A 21,817-nucleotide genomic window follows, 5' to 3' on the forward strand; every position below is an offset into this window, starting at 1 on the left:
ATGCCTAATAGATCAGTATCTAGAGATACCTTGGTTGGAAAACTTTCAACATTTGAGCTTGAGGAATTTAGTCTTGTTGCTACAATTAAAACAGATTTAGCCTTCAAAGCATCATCATCATCATCTGACAAATCTTATTGGAAAGCACTTTGTGCAAGGGAACTTGAAGATATTAGAAAAGAAAATGAAGAATTGGAAGAACTTGAAGCACTATTTGCAAGGGAAATGCCTAAAGGTCCTATTGGAAGTAAGTATGAAGGTAAAGCACCATTTAAATATTTTAATTGCAATAAAGTTGGTCATATGGCACCTAGATGTCTTGATAGACATGCAAGATTGAGAGAAGAAGCTAAAAGGACATATAAACCTAACCCCAAATATCATAGATATAGATTTAAGAAGAATAGAGACAAATCATGTTACTATCTTAATGAAGTAGTTACTGATGATTTTGATGAAGAACCAGTAGACAATGGATGGGATTTTGTTGAAATAAAAGAAGATCAACCGACACCTACTGTTCCACTAGTAGAGCAGGCCTTGATAGCTAAAATTGAAGAAAAGGATGAATCGATTATAGATTCTGAATGTTCACATCATATGACTGGTGATAAAAGTAAATTCTTATCTTTTCAGGAATACAATGGAGGCATAGTAAGATTTGGGGATGATAAAGCTTGTTTGATCAAAGGAAAAGGCACTATATCTTTTGATGGTAAGCACAATACTGACAATGTTTATTATGTTGAAGGTTTGAAGCATAATCTCTTGAGTGTTGGTCAATTAGTTGAAAAGGGATTTTAGTTACAGTTCAAGAATGGTAAATGAAAAATCATGAATAGAACTGGATTGAAGATTGCAACTGGTAATTAGACTAGAGGTAATATCTTTCATTTGAATAACAGTGAAAAGACATGCTTGATTGCACATATTGATGAAAGTTGTTATGGCATAAAAGAATTTTTCATGTGAATTTTAATTGCATTGTAAAGATTAGTTCAACTAAGGCAGTAAGGGATTTACCTAAGATTGTAAAACCTCATAATCCGATATGTAAGGAATGTCAAATGGGAAAGCAAGTTAGAAAAACTTTCAAGAGTATTTTTGAGAAATCTAATAATGTTCTTGATTTTATTCATACTGACTTGTGTGGTCCGGCAAGAACAAGAAGTCTATAAGGAGATAGATATTTTATGGTAATCATTGATGATTATTCTAGATTGTGTTGGGTTACTTTTCTCAGCGAGTAATCAGAAGCTTTTGGGAAATTCAAACTATTCAAGGCAATGGTAGAGAATGAAACCGGTAAGAAAATCAAATGTTTAAGATCATATCAAGGAGGAGAATTTACATCTAAGGAGTTTAATACATTTTGTGAAGTGAATGGAATCAGAAGACAACTATCAGCACCCTGGACACCTCAGCAAAATAGAGTTGTGGAAAGGAAGAATAGAACTATTCTGGATGCAACTAGAAGCATGATATTAGAAGCAAATCTACCTCATGTGTATTGGAGAGAAGCAGTGAATAGAGCGGTTTACACATTGAACATAGTTCACATCAAAGGTGAAACTGGTAAGACCCCTTATGAACTATGGTTTGGTTATACTCCTACTATTAAATATTTTAGAATATTTGGAAGCAAATGGAGAGATGAGTATATTGGTAAATTCAATCCTAGAAGTGATGAAGGAATATTTCTTGGTTATTCATCTAAGAGCAAGGCATATAGATGTTTAAATAAAAGATTGCAGAAAATCATTGAGAGTGCTAATGTGAAGATAGATGAACAATTTAGAGGAAATTCAAGATCTATAGATTCTGAACCGGTAGTTGAGATGATAATAAATGAAGCTATACAGAGTGCACTAGTACAAAATGTGGATCCAATCATACCGGCATCATCAGAGAATTCCACAGTGACTGAAGAACAACAACAATTGAACACACCCAGGTATGTAAGACTGAATCACTCTGAAAGTTGGATAATTGGGAATAAATATCAAGGTGTTATGAAAAGAGGAAGACTGGAAAATGAAGAGGTATGTTTAATTTCTCAAATTGAACCATCATCTTTTTTTGAGGCATGTGAAGATAAACATTGGATTAAAACTATGGAAGATGAATTAGAACAAATTGAAAAGAACAATACATGGACATTGATTCCCCAACCTAAAGACAAAAATGTAATTGGAAATAAATGGGTATTCAGAAATAAACTTAATGAAGATGGTAAGGTAATCAGAAATAAAAAAAGATTAGTGTGTAAAGGATATTCATAGAAAGAGGGAATTGATTACAATGAAACCTTTGCACCGGTAGCTAGAATTGAGGCAATCGGATTATTTCTTGCATTTGCAGCTCACAAGAACTATAAAGTATATCAGATGGATGTAAAATGTTCTTTTCTGAATGGTGATCTTGAAGAGGAAGTTTACATTGAACAACCTGATGGATTTTCATTGACAAATGATAAAGATATGGTTTGCAGATTAAGGAAAGCTTTGTATGAATTGGAGCAAGCTCCTAGAGCTTGGTATGCTAGATTAAACAAATATATTTTGAATCTTGGTTACACTAAAGGTAATGCTAACAACAACTTATATTTCAAAGTGACTAATGAAGACATCTTGGTTATTGAAGTTTTTGTTGATGATATCATTTTTGGAGGAGAAGAAAGATTATGTAGAGACTTTGCTAATAAGATGCAGGAAGAATTTGAAATGTCTATGATTGAAGAGATAAAAAAAAATTAGGATTGCAAATTTCACAGACTGATAAAGGTATATTCATATGTCAAACAAAGTACTTGAAGGAACTATTGAAGAAATTTGGTATGGAAAATTCCAAACCGGTAAGTACTCCTATGACTACAATTGATAAATTGACATTGAAGGATGATTCAACTCCTGTTAATCCAACAAGATACAAATCTATGATTGGAGGTTTACTATATTTGACACAAATAAGACCTGACATAATGAATGTAGTATGTATTGTTTCAAGATTTCAGAGTAATCCTAAAGAAAATCATGAATTAGCAGTGAAAATGATTTTTTGGTATCTACAAGGCACAACAAATCTTAGTTTATGGTATCCTAAAGATGAAAATTTTGATTTATGTGCATACACCGATGCAAATTGGGTAGGAGATGTAGATGACAGAAAGAGCACCACCGACGGGGCATTCTATCTTGGTAGCAAATTGATTTCATGGTTGAGCAAGAAACATAGTTGTACATCATTATCAATAGTAGAATCAAAATATGTTGCAGCAGCAACTAATTGCAATCAGGTATTATGCATTAAGCAAATGTTGAAGGACATAAAGGTAAAATGCAAAGAACCTATAATCATTTATTGTGATAATTTAACAGCAATTGATATATCAAAGAATCTAGTATTTCACTCTAAGACTAAACATGTTTCTATCAAATATAATTTTCTAAAAGAGAATGTTGAAGCAAAAGAAGTGAGATTGGTTTATGTGAATACTAAAGAGTAGATTGCAGATATCTTTACTAAGCCTTTGCCTAAGGAAACTTTTGAATATCTCAGAGAGAAGCTTGGGGTAATACCCTCACCGGTAGAGACTTAGACAGTTGATAATTGACATCAAACCGACAAAATTAATAGAGAAACCATTTTCCGACTTTGATGGAGGAGAGCTACTTCTCAAGGGGAGTAGTTGGTTATAACAATTGATTATTGTAATTGGTTGTATGTTCTGGTATTTGTATTGCTTTGGTATTTGATGTCAAAGGTGGAGAGATATCTATGGAAAAACATTATCCTATGGGGAGAGATTATTTATTGGGGGAGAGATATATACTCTTTGCATTTATTTTCATTTCTGGAGATTGTTGGTTTTTGGTTTTTGGCATTCTATTTTGGCACTTAGATGTTTTTCCATCTTGTGTTGCCATCAATGCCAAAGGGGGAGATTGTTGGTATTATGGATGTGTTGCATTAGTTTTTTTATTGATATCAACAATTATGCTTCAGGAGATCTTTGGTTATGTTGAAATGACACATTATGTTCACCGACAAGTTCATTGACTTATGCATAGTCACCAGTATATCATTCACCGACAGGTTATATTGTACATCGGCACTGAGGATGACTTATTATCATCTGGAGATCACTTGGTTATGTCGAAGACATGGTTTACACTTGGTTTTGGTATTTTGGTTATTGATCTAAGATCGGTCTTTTGATGCAACGGCAAACTGGGCCAATAGTAAGGTAGTGAGCCTTGTAGACACCTAAAAATGTCTCATTAATTCTACACTAATTATTCGTCTAATTAATTAAGTAATTATTTAATTATTTGGATAAACTAACTATTTCTTCTAATCATCACCCTTCAACACTTCTAATTATTATATTTCTATTCTCAAATCATTTTAATCAGTTAACCCTATTTCAAATATTAATTATTTAATTAATTATGATTTATTCCTTAGTTAAATAATCTTTATTATTTAATTAAACTCATTTCTAATGTTTAAATAATTTTATTTAAATTAATTAAATTATTCTTCCAAATCCCCAAATTCAAATTTCAAATAATTCCATCTAATATCATTTCTCTCAAATTCATATTTCCCCAAATTTGAATTTCACTTCATTTCAATTAATTTCATTTCTTCCAAATTCACATTTCACCAAATCTAAATTTCAGTTAATTTCAAGTGCATTTCAGCATTCGAAAGTCCAAATTCAAATCCAAATTGAAAATTAAAATAAAATTCAATTTCAAAATCCTACAACACATGCCAAAATCAAAACTGATTGATCAAATCAGTTAACTCATCAATCATCCTTTTTAACTCTCAATCACCTTTCTCTAACTAATCCATCTATTCAGTCTACTAATCAATCAATCCACTTATCTCTCCAATCAATTCATTCTTCTAATCAATCAATCCAGTCAACTAGCTAGTCTATTCAGTCTACTAGTCAATCAATTGAGTGCACTCTCCAATCAATTTCGTTAATAGATCAATCTAATGAGTTAACTAATCAATCTAAGTCAGTTATCTATCAATCAAGACTTGAGTTAAAATTCTCACCCCCCTTTGTGTTGAAAATCTAGAAATTCAACCTCTTTTCTCAATTCATTCTAGAATCACAGTCTTCAAACAATTGTCTAATCTATGTAGGAATCCCAGTGCAATACCTGAGCGCCACCTACAAGCACAATTCAGAGAAGCACAATGGAAGCCACTATGCAGGATAAGGGAGTTTCATTTATTTGAATTTATTCTTATCTTGTGTTAATTTCTATTGGTTTATGACCAAGTTATGCACTGTCATCTCTCAAATATTGCTCCATTGACAATAAGCGTCCATAGCCTTGATGGAGTTACTTGCATGTTCCCATAGTGAAGCTTTTTTTGTCGCACTTGTATGCGTGATATTTTAGTAATATATCATATTTTTTGTTTTGCCTTGAGATTGAAATAACACTTTTTTTTTTTTTTTTTTCTTTCCTTAACTTTTAAGTAATGAAACCTACTTGGGTATGATAATTACAGCGGTGCCGAAGTAGAATATTGGATTTTTCACTAGCTACATGACCAACTAGGTATCTGTAATGACTTAGAGCTTTTGATTAATGTGTGAGATATAGAAATTGATAGATTTTGGGTAACAAGACTTGATAGTGAAACTTCTACCCAACCAAGGATAAAGCTTAATCACAATGTGACATTGAAGATGAATGACTAAAGGCCTCCTAAATACTTCATGAACAAGTATCTAGGAAATGAGACAAACTTCGTTCCTTTTAGTGCAGACAGGTGAATAACTCAGATAATCATCATATTTTTATTGATGCAACTATATGAGAAAGCAATAATGATATGCAGCTATATGTTGTGCAATGGTGATATGCAATGCAATAAAGAAATATGCAAATGCAGTACTGAAAATTGAAATGAACCCACCCTTAGATGTAATATATTTTTAGGTGCATGTTGTTATTGAGTTGGTATGAACTTTGTGTAGATAATTCATTGGTCTTTGTTTGAAGAGTTGGATGAACCTTTCTTTTTCAATACGATATGCGGTTGGGAGTCTTTCATGTACAGTTTTTGCTATAGCCTCCTTATTTTCAAACCAATTTAGCTGTGATAAATCTTCTTGCCCCCAGTCTTTCAATTGTGGGTGTATGAGGAAAATAGATTTTGGTTTCGAAGTTATGACATGAGTGGGTGCTATGCCTGTTTTTATTGATGCACTTGAAGAGTAGGAAGAAATAATTTGGGTGTTGATTTCATTAGCTAGTGTTATGCTTGTGCTTGAAGAAGACGATGTAACAATTTGGGTGTTGATTTGAATAGTTGACACTATGCTTTTTTTTTGTCACGATATTGACATTTGATGATGGCGCACATACAATTGTTGACAAGTTGTCTTGTGTAGTATAATATGGATTGGTTATTTTATTGATAAGGGGTTCATGAACAACTTGTGTATTGGAATCATGAGGGAGACTAGGAGAAATGATAATGGGATCTTGTTTAGGAGGTGGATGTTGGATGGTACTTGAAAAATGTTGCTCTTTCGAAACAAGGGTGTTATTATGAGTGGAATAGAAAAGAATGAGGGGATCATCATAAGATTCTTGATAGGTGGAGTCTTCATCAAAAATTGGGTAGGATGAAATAGCTTGTTCTTGATCTTGATTTATTTCATGACTGATTTCTTTTGATTTTGGATTGTCCTCCTAACATGGGGAAGGAGTTTGGATATTCATGGGAGATTCTTGGAAGGTTTCAACCTTTTGACTTGATGAGAAAGGATCCTGAACGAGACTCTCTAAATCATGACTTGGATTAGATTGGATTTGTGCTATGGATAGCCCTTGGGAGATTGTGCTATTGGATGAAGATAGTGAGGATTGGTCTTATTTAACCTTAGGGGATGATGAAATGTTGGATACATGTGGTTGATTTGGACTTTGGTTGAAAGGGATTTGATTTTGGTTGAAAGGAGTATGATTTTGGTTGAAAGAGGTTTGATTTTAGTTGAATGAGTTTTGACTTGGACTTTGTTTGAAAGGGATTTGATTTTGGTTGAAAGGAGTTTGAGTGTTGGGTTGTTATGAATTTTGATTTGGACCTTGGTTGAAAGGGAGTTGATTTTGGTTGAAAGAGGTTTGATTTTGGTTGAAAGAGGTACTTTGAGTTTTGGGTTGATATGATTAGTATGATTGATATGTTGGGTTGAAAGAAGGTTGACATGACTCTAATGTTGGTTGAATTGAGGTAGGAATGATTTTGTTGAAGACTGAAGGTTGACATGTTTGAATGGTCTCATAAGAAGAAGAAGGTTGGCCTGATAATGATTCCCTCGTGGTTATCACCTCCCTCGTCATATTTTCTAACCAGCCCCTATGGTTGCTAGGACTAGTCATGTCTCCCATTTGTTGTTGCAAAGTATTGATTTGTTGAGCTAATGTTTCTATGATGGCGATGGAATAGGAATGGAAGAGATGAATTCTTCACCTTCCCTACAAAATGCATAACGCTGGTGAATAATGATGAACAACAAATACCCTAACTGGTACTGAGAGGGGGGTGAATCAGTATAGACAAAAACTTCTCAACAACTTATCAAGTTAAAACAATGATAATCGGTTGTCTTCATCACTGAACTTAACCATGACAATACCAGTTAAACACAGTAAGACTTCAGACAACAAAACCAAATAACATTCAACACTTGATAACTACTTCACCAACATACATATGCATGTGTTGTATCAGCAATACCATAACCATTAGCTTTGCATGCATATTCACCTAAACAAAGACTTCTTAAACATCACATGAAAAATTCACAACTCATGACATAGATTAATCATGTGGAAACCCAAATGGGAAAAACTACGGTGGGGATAAATACCCACAAGCTTGTTTTTGAACTCTTTTGAAGCTCACTCTGTTAGGAGCCTAGTTCGGTTAAAGACTTTACAATAAGGTTCTATTAGGAACCGATCCTGTTAAATATCACCCAGTTAAGAGATGGCTATATACCTTGTTAAAGGTTGAAACCTTGTTAAAGGTTACCTTGCTAGAGGATTTGAAGAACTAAATGATCTTGAGTCACTTGGTTAGAGGATTTACAATAAGCCTATTAAAGCTACCCAGTAAAGGGATTTTTCTACTATTGAAATGGTTAGAAAACAATAGGTAAAGCTCTGATCTGATAACAACACTATATGCCAAGGAAGATCCTTTTCAGCTCCTTTACTCTGCAATCACACTCTGCAATTTTCCACTCCTCTACTCTACAATCACACTCTGCAGTTTTCCACTCAATGGTCTGGAAAGTATCTCATCACTCGAATACAAACACAACATTTGCCAACACTTACAATAACAAACATCATTGACCTTATAGACAACAATTAGGTTGGTAGCATAAACCCTAAACCCTAAACATTTTAGGTTTACAATTACAAGTGGTCCAATCTTGACCGTTTAAACACTTTGCATAGAATAAAGCAATCTCAAACAGATCGCAAGTCATTCTGCATCGTTCATTCTTCACCACACATGGGAATCAGTAACCCATCATGCTCTCTTCACATACTGCTAAGAAGAATGTTCATTCCCAAGGTAGACATTTAATGCAATCGATCTTCACATGCAAGATCCTCAAGGAAATCCTTCACGTACACAAAACTGACGTGGCATCTCGATCTCATCCTCATCTCTTAGCTAACTCATCATAGAATGTCACCGGTTGCATCACACAAGCTAGTTTGCCAAACCAGAAACCCTAGAGCTGAGACTACCAACCGGTAGTCACACTTAGTGAAACGCTAACACTGGTTCACTTCATCTCTTCATACCAGTTCTCCAACTTGAACATCAATAACAACTTCTTCCAATCTTCATACCAGTTCACCTATACTTATTGACATCAATGACAACATACATTATCATCATATCATCATAACAGTTCATCATATGCCAACAAATGCCAATCCATGATGTTTGTTTGATTGGTTTGAACCTAAGATCACAACATGTAAGACGTTTTCTTCATTTCTATGATGTTGCTAAAGTTTAATTTGATGTTGATGTTGACAAGCTTGTTTGCTGCAGGGTTTTGATCTTGTTGATATTGAAACTTGACTTTGTTGAGAGATTTAATCTTGTTGATGTTTCTGACAAAACTTTGGTTGAGATTCCACTTTGTTTTTGGTATTTTCTAAAATGTTTGAACTTGGTGAAATGTAGCAAAGGATACAACAGACACATCAAAAAGAATAAAACCATGAAAAGAATACTTGTTTAAGGAACTTTTTTCAAATTCCCATGAATGTTGGAGTCTTTTTCAAGAACCCATTTTGTTTTCGTTGTATTTGGGCAATTCAATATCACAACAACCAAACTCTCCTAAGGTCAAAAGGTCACAAGTATTATCACATTCCACATCTTGATACTTTGTCAGCTCAAACAACCCTGTCACACCCTAAGGTGCACTTGTTTTTTTGCCTTTTTTTGGAAATTAGACCAAAGAAGATTGCTCCTCAAATGACCCGTTATCCTAGGAGATATATGGTGAGTATCTTGGAGGCAGATTCTTCCCCGCCCTTGCATTGTGATAAAACAAGTGTCTGGTTACTGACTCAGTTGGACTTCTTATTTCTATGGTGTTTAGATAGGGTTCCATTCGAGTGGTCACAATCAGCAGCATTTTACACTCTGTTGAGGGAGGTCTCCTAGTCTGTAGAGGTTACGCTCTATAGATTTTAACGTACCGTATAGGCACTGAGAGAGGCATAACGCCGTTGTGACAACATGTAACATTCATCGCATATGATTTTCATCACATACACATTTATTTATATTGGGTTGGATTACTTGGCTTTAGTTGTTGTCACTCAGGTCATTCCCCTCTCACCGACCTTAATGGCACCCTAAGGGCAACTTGGGAGGGCATGCCTTCTAAAGGATTTAATTGCAAGAAATAAATAAAAGCATGAAAGAAGAGAGTCTGGTTTTCTGATTACCCATTGAAGGAGAGAGTATAATACCTATCCCTTCGAAGACACGAAAAACAAAGTTTCTTTTTATCCTTCCATTGCAATAGTTTTCTATTCTAAGTGGAGATGTTGCTCCACACAGACATGGTGTTCATTTTTAACCTTCATGGTAATTTGTGAAAGAACATGAAAGAATTTGATTTTGTTCTTTTTAAAAGCACCAAAAGAAGTTCTCTACTCTAACCCTGCAGAGAAAATAACCATGGGCTATCTAGCATAATTTCCTTCCTTTGGTTACAAAAATTCTACTTCTGTGTTTATAAATGATCTGTTATAAAACAAAACACTAAAAGACTAGAATTTAAGAAAAATGAAAGAATAGAGAGGTTTTTTTTATTTTTTTATTTTTTTATATTTTTATTTTATTTAATTTTTTTTTCATTAGGAACTTGCTAAAAATGAAAACTGTCAAAAATAGAAACTTTTCAAAAACAGAAACCTGCCAAAAATGGAAACTTTTCAAAAATAGAAACCTACCAAAAATGGAAACTTTCTAGAAATGGAAACTTTCCAGAAATGGAAACCTGCCAAAATAGAAACTTTCTAGAAATGGAAACCTACCAAACACGGAAACTTTCCAAAAAAGGAAACCTACCAAAAATGGAAACTTTCCAGAAATGGAAACTTGCCAAAAATGAAAACATACCAAATAAGGAAACTTTTCCAGAAGTGGAAACCTACCAAAAATGAAAACTTTCCAGAAATGGAAACTTGCCAAAAATGAAAACTTTTCAAAAATGAAAACATGCCAAAAATGGAAACATTCCAAAAATGGAAACTTGCAAAAAGGAAACCTGCCAGAAATGGAAACCTACCAAAAATAGAAACTTTCCAAAAATGGAAACCTGCAAAAAATGAAAACTTTCTAGAAATGGAAACCTGCGAAAATGGAAACTTTCCAGAAATGGAAACCTGCAAAAAATGAAAACCTACGAAAAATGGAAACTTTCTAGAAATGGAAACCTGCCAAAAATAGAAACTTTCCAGAAATGGAAACCTGCAAGCATATACAAAATTTCAAATTGTTGTTAGTTCACGTCGAGTTCACTAAATGTTTCATGCTTAAAAATCATTAATGCAGAAATAAGAAATAAGGACGAATCACCAAATCCTTAACTATCAAAGCAATTTCAAACATAAACCAATAGAAATTAACACAAGATAAGAATAAATTCAAATAAATGAAACTCCCTCATCCTGCATCGTGGCTTCCATTGTGCTTCTTCGAATTGTGCTTGTAGGTGGCTCTCAGATATTGCACTGGGATTCCTGCATAGATTAGACAATTGTTTGAAGACTGTGATTCTAGAATGAATTGAGAAAAGAGGTTGAATTTACAGATTTTCAATACAAAGGGGGGTGAGAATTTGAACTCAAGTGTTGATTGACATATAACTGATTTAGATTGATCAATGAACTCAATTGATTGGAGAGATGACTCATTTGATTGAGTAGTCAGCTGGATTGATTGGAGAGTGAACTCAATTGATTGACTAGTAGACTGTATAGACTAGCTAGTTGACTGGATTGATTGATTAGAAGACTGAATTGATGTATTAGTCATAAAAAGCTGATTTTGGGTTAAAAAGGATGATTGATGAGTTAACTGAGTTAACTGATTAGGCAACTGATTTGATCAATTAGTTATGATTTTAGCATGTGTTGTAGGAATTTGAAATTGATTTTCATTTTCATTTTCAATTTGGATTTGAATTTGGTCATTCGAATGTTGAAATGCACATGAAATTAATCAAAATTCAGATTTAGGGAAATGTGAATTTGATGATTTAAAATTAGATGAAATGATATGAAATTCGAATTTGGCAGAAATGAGATGAAATTAGATGAAATTAATTGGAATTATAATTTGGAGAAATGGAGGACATTAATTAATTAATTTAAATAATTTAAATTCAATTATTTAAACTTAGGAGATAGAATTAATTAAATAATAAAGACTATTTAACTAAGGAATAAATCATAATTAATTAAATAATTAATATTTAATTAATATTTGAGATATAGTTAGCTGATTAAAATGATTTGAGAATAGAAATAGAATAATTAGAAGTGTTGAAGGGTGATGATTAGAAGAAATAGTTAGTTTAATCAAATAATCAAATAATTACTTAATTAAATAGACAAATAATTAGTGTAGAATTAATGAGACATTTTTAGGTGTCTACATTTGCCTCTCTTTGAGACAATGTCGAAACGACGTTGTTTCAAAGAAAATAAAAAATTTATACCCCAGTATGCCCCGATGACACTAGGGTATAATGCCTCCTTGAGAGATTGTTTGTGCATTGAAGACATGAATGATCTCTCGAAAGAAGAAGAACGTTAGATGAACAATGAAGAATGAGTTTGATTATAGAAAAGAAACGGTTGAAGTGATTTGTATATTGATTGATTTGATAGGATTGGATTGATAAAGATAAAGTCTGGTTTCATGAAGGACACATTCTGTATAAGACAAAATGATCAAAACGTCTAGTTTCAGGAAGGATACATCATGTATAAGACTGGTCTGTCTGGTTTTAGGAAGGATACATCCTATATAAGACAAAGATATATGATCATGTCTGGTTTTAGGAAGAATACATCCTATATAAGACAAAGATAGATAACAAAATGTCTGGTTTCAGGAAATCCTGTATAAGATGAAGATAGATATAAATTGGAAAAATGATAAAATATGATGAAACCGAGGAATAATTGATTGATAGATAGAATAGTTGATGTGAGAAAATGATAGGATTATAGATGAAAAGATTGGAATTAAGTGATGAGAGAGATCATGTTAGAATGCTTGGAAGAATTGAAAAGGTTGATTCAAGAAAAGATTCTTGACGAGAGAATGATCTGAAGAGACAATCAGCATGATGAGATCATAAATAATTGGTATGAATTGAAATGATATGATGATGATTTGATTGATGGTGAATAGTCTTCTTATCTTTATTAATAGTGCAATACATTTTCATCATTGAGCCTTATTATTTAACAATGAATCTTTGTACACTAGGGTATGAGGAACCAAGATGCATAGATATCTCATTGCAAAGAACAAACACATAGTAGACAAGGAATGAACCCTCCATTCTAGGAATTATGCTAGGGGTCAAGGTATGTGTGGAATTCATAAGTTGAATGCTCCTATCACAGACACCCACTAGAGAAATTGCCCCAGAAATTCATTGGTTCAAACCACAAATAACAAACAAAGAAAAGGATCATGCCCATCACGACTTCTTTAGTCACTTTTGGACATCCTTGAGTAGCTAAAGGCAATGATCTTCGCCAATTTCATAAAAAGAGTCAACCAAAAATAGACAAAACTTAGTAGTTAGACTGACTGTGCCTTTGCTTTGATATATTTGATGTGATTTTGATAATGTCTCGTTTAAGAAGTTTTGGACCCCGTATAAGACTGATCTGTCTGGTTTCGAGTGTACCGATTTTGTTTAAGACAAGATGTTGATCACATTGATAGTTTGATAATTTGATATATTAGACAATTGATTAGTTTGATTGCAGATGTTTTGACAAGATAGTTGTATCCTTTGTTTAACTTCATGTGAAGTGTTTGTTGGACATCTGTTGGGGTGTTTGATTCTTGCGAGACAATTTATTGCAAGTTTTAAATTGATATTTGAATGTGTTCGGTATTTTTTCAGGACTTTATCTGAATGTTTTTGAATTTTTAGTTTGTTTTTGATGTTTTGTATTTTAAGTTTTGGAACCCTATCTAAACACCATAGAAATTAGAAGTATAGCTGAGTCAATAACCAGACACTTGTTTTATCACAGTGCAAGGGTGGGGAAGAATCCGCCCCCTAGACACTCACCATATATCTCCTGAGATAACGGGCCAATTGAGGATCAATCTTCTTTGGTCTGATTTCCAAAAAAAGGCAAAAAAATGGGTGCACCTTAGGGTGTGACAGAGTTGTTTGAACTGACGGAGTATCAAGATGTGGGTTGTGATAATACTTGTGACTTTTTGACCTTAGGAGATTCTACTTGTTGTGATATGGAATTTCTCAAATACAATGAAAACAAAATGGGGTATTGAAAAAGACTCTAACATTCATGGGAATTTGAAAAAAGTTCCTTAAACAAGTATTCTTTTCATAGTTTTATTCTTTTTTATGTGTCTGTTGTGTCCTGTGCTACATTTCACCAAGGTCAAACATTTTAGAAAATACCAAAAACAAAGTGGAATCTCAACCAAAGTTTTGTCAAAAATATCAACAAGATCAAATCCCTCAACAAAGTCAAGTTTCAATATCAACAAGATCAAAACCTTGTAGCAAACAAGCTTGTCAACGTCAACATCAACATCAAATTAAACTTTTGCAGCATTCTAGAAATGAAGAAAACATCTTACATGTTGTGATCTTAGGTTCAAACTAATCAAGTAAACATCATGGATTGGCGTTATGCATTTCATAGGGAAGGTGAAGAATGCATATCTTCTATTCCTATTCCATTGCCATCCATAGAAACATTAGCTCAAGAAATCAATACTTTGCAACAACAAATGAGAGACATGACTAGTCTTAGCAACCATAGGGTTTTGTTAGAAAATATGATGAGGGAGGTGATAGCCACGAGGGAATCATTATCAAGTCAACCTTCTTCTTCTTATGAGACCATTCAAACATGCCAACCTTTAATATTCAACAAAATCATTCCTACCTCAGTTCAACCAACATTATAGAGTCATGCCAACCTTCTTTCAACCCAACATATCAATCATACCAATCATATCAACCCAACACTCAAAGTACCTCTTTCAACCAAAATCAAACCTCTTTCAACCAAAATCAACTCCCTTTCAACCAAGGTCCAAATCAAAATTCATATCAACCCAACATTCAAACTCCTTTCAACCAAAATCAAATCCCTCTCAAACAATGTCTAAGTCAAAACACATTCAACCAAAATCAAACCTCTTTCAACCAAAATCATACTCCTTTGAACCAAAATCAAATCCCTTTCAACCAAAGTCCAAATCAACCACATCTATCCACCATTTCATCATCCCCTAAGGTTACATAAAACCAATCCTCGATATCTTCATCCAATAGCACAATCTCACGAGAGCTATCCGTAGCACAAATCCAATCTAATCCAAGTCATGATTCAAAGAGTCTCATTCAGGATCCTTTCTCATCAAGTCAAAAGGTTGAAACCTTCCAAGAATCTCCCATGAATATCCAAACTCCTTCCCTATGTCAGGAGGACAATCCAAAATCATAAGAAATCAGTCATGAAATAAATTAAGATCAAGAACAAACCTTTTCATCCTACCCAGTTTTTTATGAAGACTCCACCTATCAAGAATCTTATGATGATCCCCTTATTCTTTTCTATTCCACTCATAATAACACCCTTGTTTCGAAAGAGAAAGATGTTCTTTCAAGTACCACCCAACATCCACATCCGAAACAAGATCCCATTATCATTTCTCCTAGTCTCCCTCATGATTCCAATACACAAGTTATTCATGAACCCCTTATCAATGAAATCACCAATACAGATCATACTACACAGGACAACTTGTCAACAATTGTATGTGTGCCATCATCAAATGCCAATGTGGTGAAAAAAACAAGCATAGCGCTAGCTATTCAATTCAACAACCAAATTGTTACATCATCTTCTTCAAGCACAAGTATAACACCAGTTAATGAAATCAGCACCCAAATTATTTTATCACACTCTTCAAGTGCATCAATAAAAATAGGCATATTACCCACTCATGTCACAACTTCAAAACCAAAATCTATTTTCCTCATACACCCACAATTGAAAGACTGGGGGCAAGAAGATTTATCACAATTGAATTGATTTGAAAATAAGGAGGCTATAGCAGAAACTATACATGAAAGACTCCCAACTGCATATCCTATTGAAAAAGGTAGGTTCATCCAACTCTTCAAACAAAGACCAATGAATTATCTACACAAAGTTAATACCAACTCAATAAAAACATGCACCTAAAAAGATATTACATCTCAGGGTGGGTTCATTTCAATTTTCAGGGCTGCATTTGCATATTTCTTTATTGCATTGCATATCTCCATTTCAGAGTGCATCATAGTTGCTTGCATATCACCATTGCACAACATATAGTTGCATATCATTATTTATTTATCATATAGTTGCATCAATAAAAACATGATGATTGTCTGAGTTATTCACCTATTTGCACTGAAAGGAATGAAGGTTGCCTCATTTCCTAGATACTTGTTCATGAAGTCTTTAGGAGGCCTTTAGTCATTCATCTTCAATGTCACATTGTGATTAAGCTTTATCCTTGGTTGGGTAGAAGTTTCACTATCAAGTCTTGTTACCCAAAATCTATCAAATGCTATATCTCACACATTAATCAAAAGCTCTAAGTCATTACAGATACCTAGTTGGTCATGTGGCTAGTGAAAAATTCACTATTTTGCTTCAGCACCATTGTAATTGTCGTACCCAAGTAGGTTTCATTACTTACAAGTTAAGGCAAGAAAAGAAAAGAAAAAAGTGGTATGCCAATCTCAAGGCAAAACAAAAAAAATGATATATTACTGAAATATCACACATACAAGTGCGACAAAAAAAGCTTGACTATGTGAACATGCAAGTAAATCCATCAGGGCTATGGATGCTTGTTGGCAATGGAGCAATATTTGAGAGATTACAATGCATAACCTCGTCGGAGCCCTAAAAGCTTGCTAGCAGTGAGGCTCTATCTAGGTTGCTTTTGAAGTCAGAATAACCTACGTAGCTAGCCACATAGGATTCCAAGGGTCTTTGATGGTTATAAGAGTCAAAATAAACTCAATTGCACACACATGGGTAAAAGAAGATCAAAGTTTCAAGAATTGATGGAGAATTTTTCTGTGCCTCCATTCATAGATATTGGTTACATAGTGTGTTAGGTTAGATGGTCTAATTCTTTTGAGAATGGATTGAACTCCTATCTCTGAAACGTTTCACACCTTTAATCCAATTAGTGCATTTCAGAATGAAAGACACACACACTCATCCTTGTTTGAATAGGAACTGCATTTTTGTCATGTATCTTGCATTAGCATACCTCATATAAAAAATTCATTATCTTCACCGCATTATGCATCATCATGTTATCATCATAGGTCTATATACTTGGGGGCATAACTGAAAAAATTCTAAAAAATCATAAAAAGTCCTAAAAAAATTAATCAAAAACATTCAGATAAAGTCCTAAAAAAATCAATCAAAAAAATAAAATCATAAAAAGTCCTAAAAAAATAAATAAAAAACATTCACAAAATGTCATGAAAAAATAAAAAAATCAAAGCAAGAAAGCATGGGTCATCCATTAAATCAAATAAACAACAAGAAAAATCTCAAAGTCTACAATCAAACTGATCACATGTCTTTTTAATCAATCAAACTCTATCAAACATCAACATGTCTTATACGAGGAAGGGTACACTCGAAACCAGACAGATCGGTCTTATACGGGGTACTCACTCTTTGAAACCAGACATTCCTATCAATGATCACACAAATTAAAACAACGACATAGATCAGTATGACTGCTGGATTTTGTCCAAGTTAGTCTTATCTTTATAAATTAAAAGCAGGTCATGCTTCATCAATACCAAAATCATCAAAAAATTCAAAATCAAAAAAAACATTCAGACATCAATCCTGAAAAAGGCACCAAAACATTGAGAAAATGCCTAAAAAACCTAAACATCGAAAAGCTCCTCAAAATCAAACAAAAACAATCAAAAAAATCAAAATACAAAAACATCAAAAAATTCAAAATCAAACAAATACATCAACATACCAAAAACATTTGAAAACCATAAAAATACCAAAACATTCAAAAAAAGTCTTGAAAAAATAAAAAAACATCAAAAAACTCAAAATCAAACAAAAACAATAAAAAACAATCAAAAACATCAAAATCCCAAAACATCGAATTTTTTTCAAAAATCAAACAAAAATATCAAAAAATTCAAAATCAAACCCTAAACATCGAAAAGCTCTTAAAAAACAAACTAATAATTGAAAAACATCAAAAGCTTGCAATAATGTGTCTCGCAAGAATCAAATATCCTAGTAGCTATCCAACAAATACTTTGCATGAAGTTCACAAAGGATATACCTATCTTAAACCAAACATCTACAATCAAACTGAACAAGTCTTATCAATCGTCAACTATCCATATCAATGTGATCATTATCTTGTCTTAAACAGAAGAGGTTACACTTGAAACTAGACAGATTAGTCTTAAACGGGGTTGACAAATTTTTGAAACCAGACATTATCAAAATCACATAAAGCAATCACACAAAGACACAAATATGTATGGTTGTTTCATTTTGTTTTAGTTGGTTTTATATTTTATCAAATTAGCGAAGATCATGTTTCTAGCTACTCAAGGATGTTCGAAAAGTGACTAGAGGAGCCGTGATGGGCATGATCCTTTTCTTTGTTTGATGTTTGTGGTTTGAACCAATGAAGTTCTGGGTGATAGGATCATTCAGCTTGTGAATGACACACATACCTCAACCCCTAGAATAATTTATGGAGGGTTCATTCCTTGTTTGATACATGTTTGTTCTTTGCAATGAGATATCTATGCATCTTGGTTCCTCATACCCTGGTGTACAAAGCTTCATTATTACATAATAAGGCTCAAGGATTAAAATGTATTGCACTATGAATAAAGACAAGAAGACTATTCATCATCATCATATCATTTCATTTTTTGATCTCATCATGCTGATTGTATCAATCAAGATCACTCTCTCATCAAGCATCTTTTCTTCGATCAACTTGATGATTCTTTCTATCATTCTTTCATCTAACATGGTCTCTCTCATCACTTTATTCCAATATTCTCATCTATGATTCTATCATTTTCTCATTTCAACTATTCTATCTATCAATCAATTATTCTATATTATTCATCATATTTTAATCTATCATTTGTCTTATATAGGATTAGTCCTTCTTGAAACTAGACACGATCATCTATCATTTGTCTTATACAGGATGTATCCTTCTTGAAACCAGACGTTTTGATCATTTTTGTCTTATACAGGATGTGTCCTTCCTGAAACTAGACTTTATCTTTATCAGATCAATCCTATCAATCTTATCTACAAATCATTCTAACCATTTCTTTTCTCTAATCAAACTCATTCATGTCATAAATTAATCATTCTTCATCGTTCATCTAACATTCTTCTTCTTTCGAGAGATCATTCATGTCTTCAATGCACAAACAATCTCTCGAGGGGGCATTATACCCTAGTGTCACTGGGGCATAATGGGGCATAAATTTTTTATTTTATTTGAAACAACATCGTTTGGACATTATCTTAAAGAGGGGAAATGTAGACACCTAAAAAATGTCTTGTTAATTCTACACTAATTATTCGTCTAATTAATTAAGTAATTTTTTAATTATTTGATTAAACTAACTATTTCTTCTAATCATCACCCTTCAACACTGCTAATTATTATATTTCTATTCTCAAATCATTTTAATCAGTTAACCCTATTTCAAATATTAATTATTTAATTAATTGTGACTTATTCCTTAGTTAAATAATCTTTATTATTTAATTAAGCTCATTTCTAATGTTTAAATAATTTTATTTAAATTAATTAAATTATTCTTCCAAATCCCCAAATTCAAATTTAAAATAATTCCATCTAATTTCATTTCTCTCAAATCCATATTTCCCCAAATTCGAATTTCACTTCATTTCAATTAATTTCACTTCTTCCAAATTCACATTTCACCAAATCTGAATTTCAGTTAATTTTATGTGCATTTCAGTATTCAAAAGTCCAAATTGAAAATGAAAATTAAATTAAATTTCAAAATCCTACAACACATGCTAAAATCATAACCAATTGATCAAATAAGTTGTCTAATCAGTTAACTCAATTAACTCATCAATCATCCTTTTTAACTCTCAATCACCTTTTTTCTAACTAATCCATCTATTCAGTCTACTAATCAATCAATCTGCTTATCTGTCCAATCAATTCAGTCTTCTAATCAATCAATCTAGTCAACTAGCTAGTCTATTTAGTCTATTGGTCAATCAATTGAGTTCTCTCCAATCAATTTTGTTTACAGATCAATCTAATGAGTTAACTGATCAATCTAAATTAGTTATCTATCAATCAATACTTGAGTTCAAATCCTCACCTTCTTTGTGTTGAAAATCTATAAATTCAACCTCTTTGCTCAATTCATTCTAGAATCACAGTCTTCAAACAATTGTCTAATCTATACAGAAATCCCAATACAATACCTAAGAGCCACCTATAAGCACAATTCGGAGAAGCACAATGGAAGCCACGATACAGGATGAGGGAGTTTCATTTATTTGAATTTATTCGTATCTTGTGTTAACTTCTATTGGTTTATGTTTTAAATTGCTTTGGTAGTTAAGGAATTGGTGATTCGTCCTTATTTCCTATTTCTGCATTAATGATTTTTAAGCATGAAACAAGCTTTCTCGGGGTTGTTTCTCTTTATTATTTTTTATTAGTAAGCTCTAGACAGTGCACTTGAATGCACGTGCATTCCCCATTGTAATATTTACACATACTACTACAGAGTATCATCATATTGTGGGTAGGTTCCCACTGTGGTATTTCCCTTGACCGGGTTTTCTACGTCAAAAATCCATGTGTTATGTGTGTTGTTGATATGGTGTTTATCTTTGCTATTGTTGTTATTGATAAGATCTAAAGTTGAGATTAATTGGTTTAAGTTTGGTGAAAACTGATTCACCCACGCCCCCCCCCCCCCACTCTCAATTTTCCTGCATTGTTACTGTGAACAATTGTCTAGTAAATGCAACATGTGTAGCAGGTTGGTTGTTTGTTAAAAGACTAGTCCAAAAAGTGCTTCACATTTTTGTGCATTGATTTATCTATTGTTATGGCTTGGAGGAAATGCTTATAATGTTTGTGCATTGTCTCCATTTAATTTTCAAGTGATGAAGTATTTGCAAGTATGTTTGACAATATCTTAAATCATGAGTGTGTTGTCTAGACATTTGGGTATGAAGACCTTTGTATTAGTTTGGTTGCACCAATTTGTTTTAGCATGTTAATGTGAATGAGTATTTGGGAATGTTGGATGTTCATGAATTATCTTTGTAAGGTCCACACGATAGATGTTAATCTTTTTGGTGTTGCATTGTGTCTGGAGTTGGTTTCCAAAGTGATTTGTGGTTATCTGGCCTACTTGATCTATTTTATTTCTTGTGTTACACAAATGGGGGGATATGCTATATTTGGAAGTTTAGATGAGTTATTTTTGGGCCTTGATATGTCTCATGGTGATCTGCATTGAGAAAATTCATTTGAAAGTTATGTTTTTGGGTCGATAGATTATGTGCTACATGTTTCATCCACATATTACCATGTTGCTGACTTTGGAGGATGAGTGTTAGTGTGGTTTATATTTGAATCCATATTAAATTATGTATGAAGATGTTTTAGGTCCTCTCTATCTCCTAGATTATACCACTTTCACCACAATTATATTTTTATGGTCAACTTGTTGGGGTTATTTGTTATCATTATTCTAGTTGATCTAATAGAAGTTTTGAGATGATGCAAATGGTATACATAGAAGATCAAATCAAATGCAATAAGTGTGGATTTGTATGGAATGTGGAAGATACAAAATTGAAGTAGCAAATGTGTGCAGTGTAAC

Source organism: Cryptomeria japonica, chromosome 5 (genome assembly GCF_030272615.1).
Source record: "Cryptomeria japonica chromosome 5, Sugi_1.0, whole genome shotgun sequence".
Classification (NCBI taxonomy): domain Eukaryota; kingdom Viridiplantae; phylum Streptophyta; class Pinopsida; order Cupressales; family Cupressaceae; genus Cryptomeria; species Cryptomeria japonica.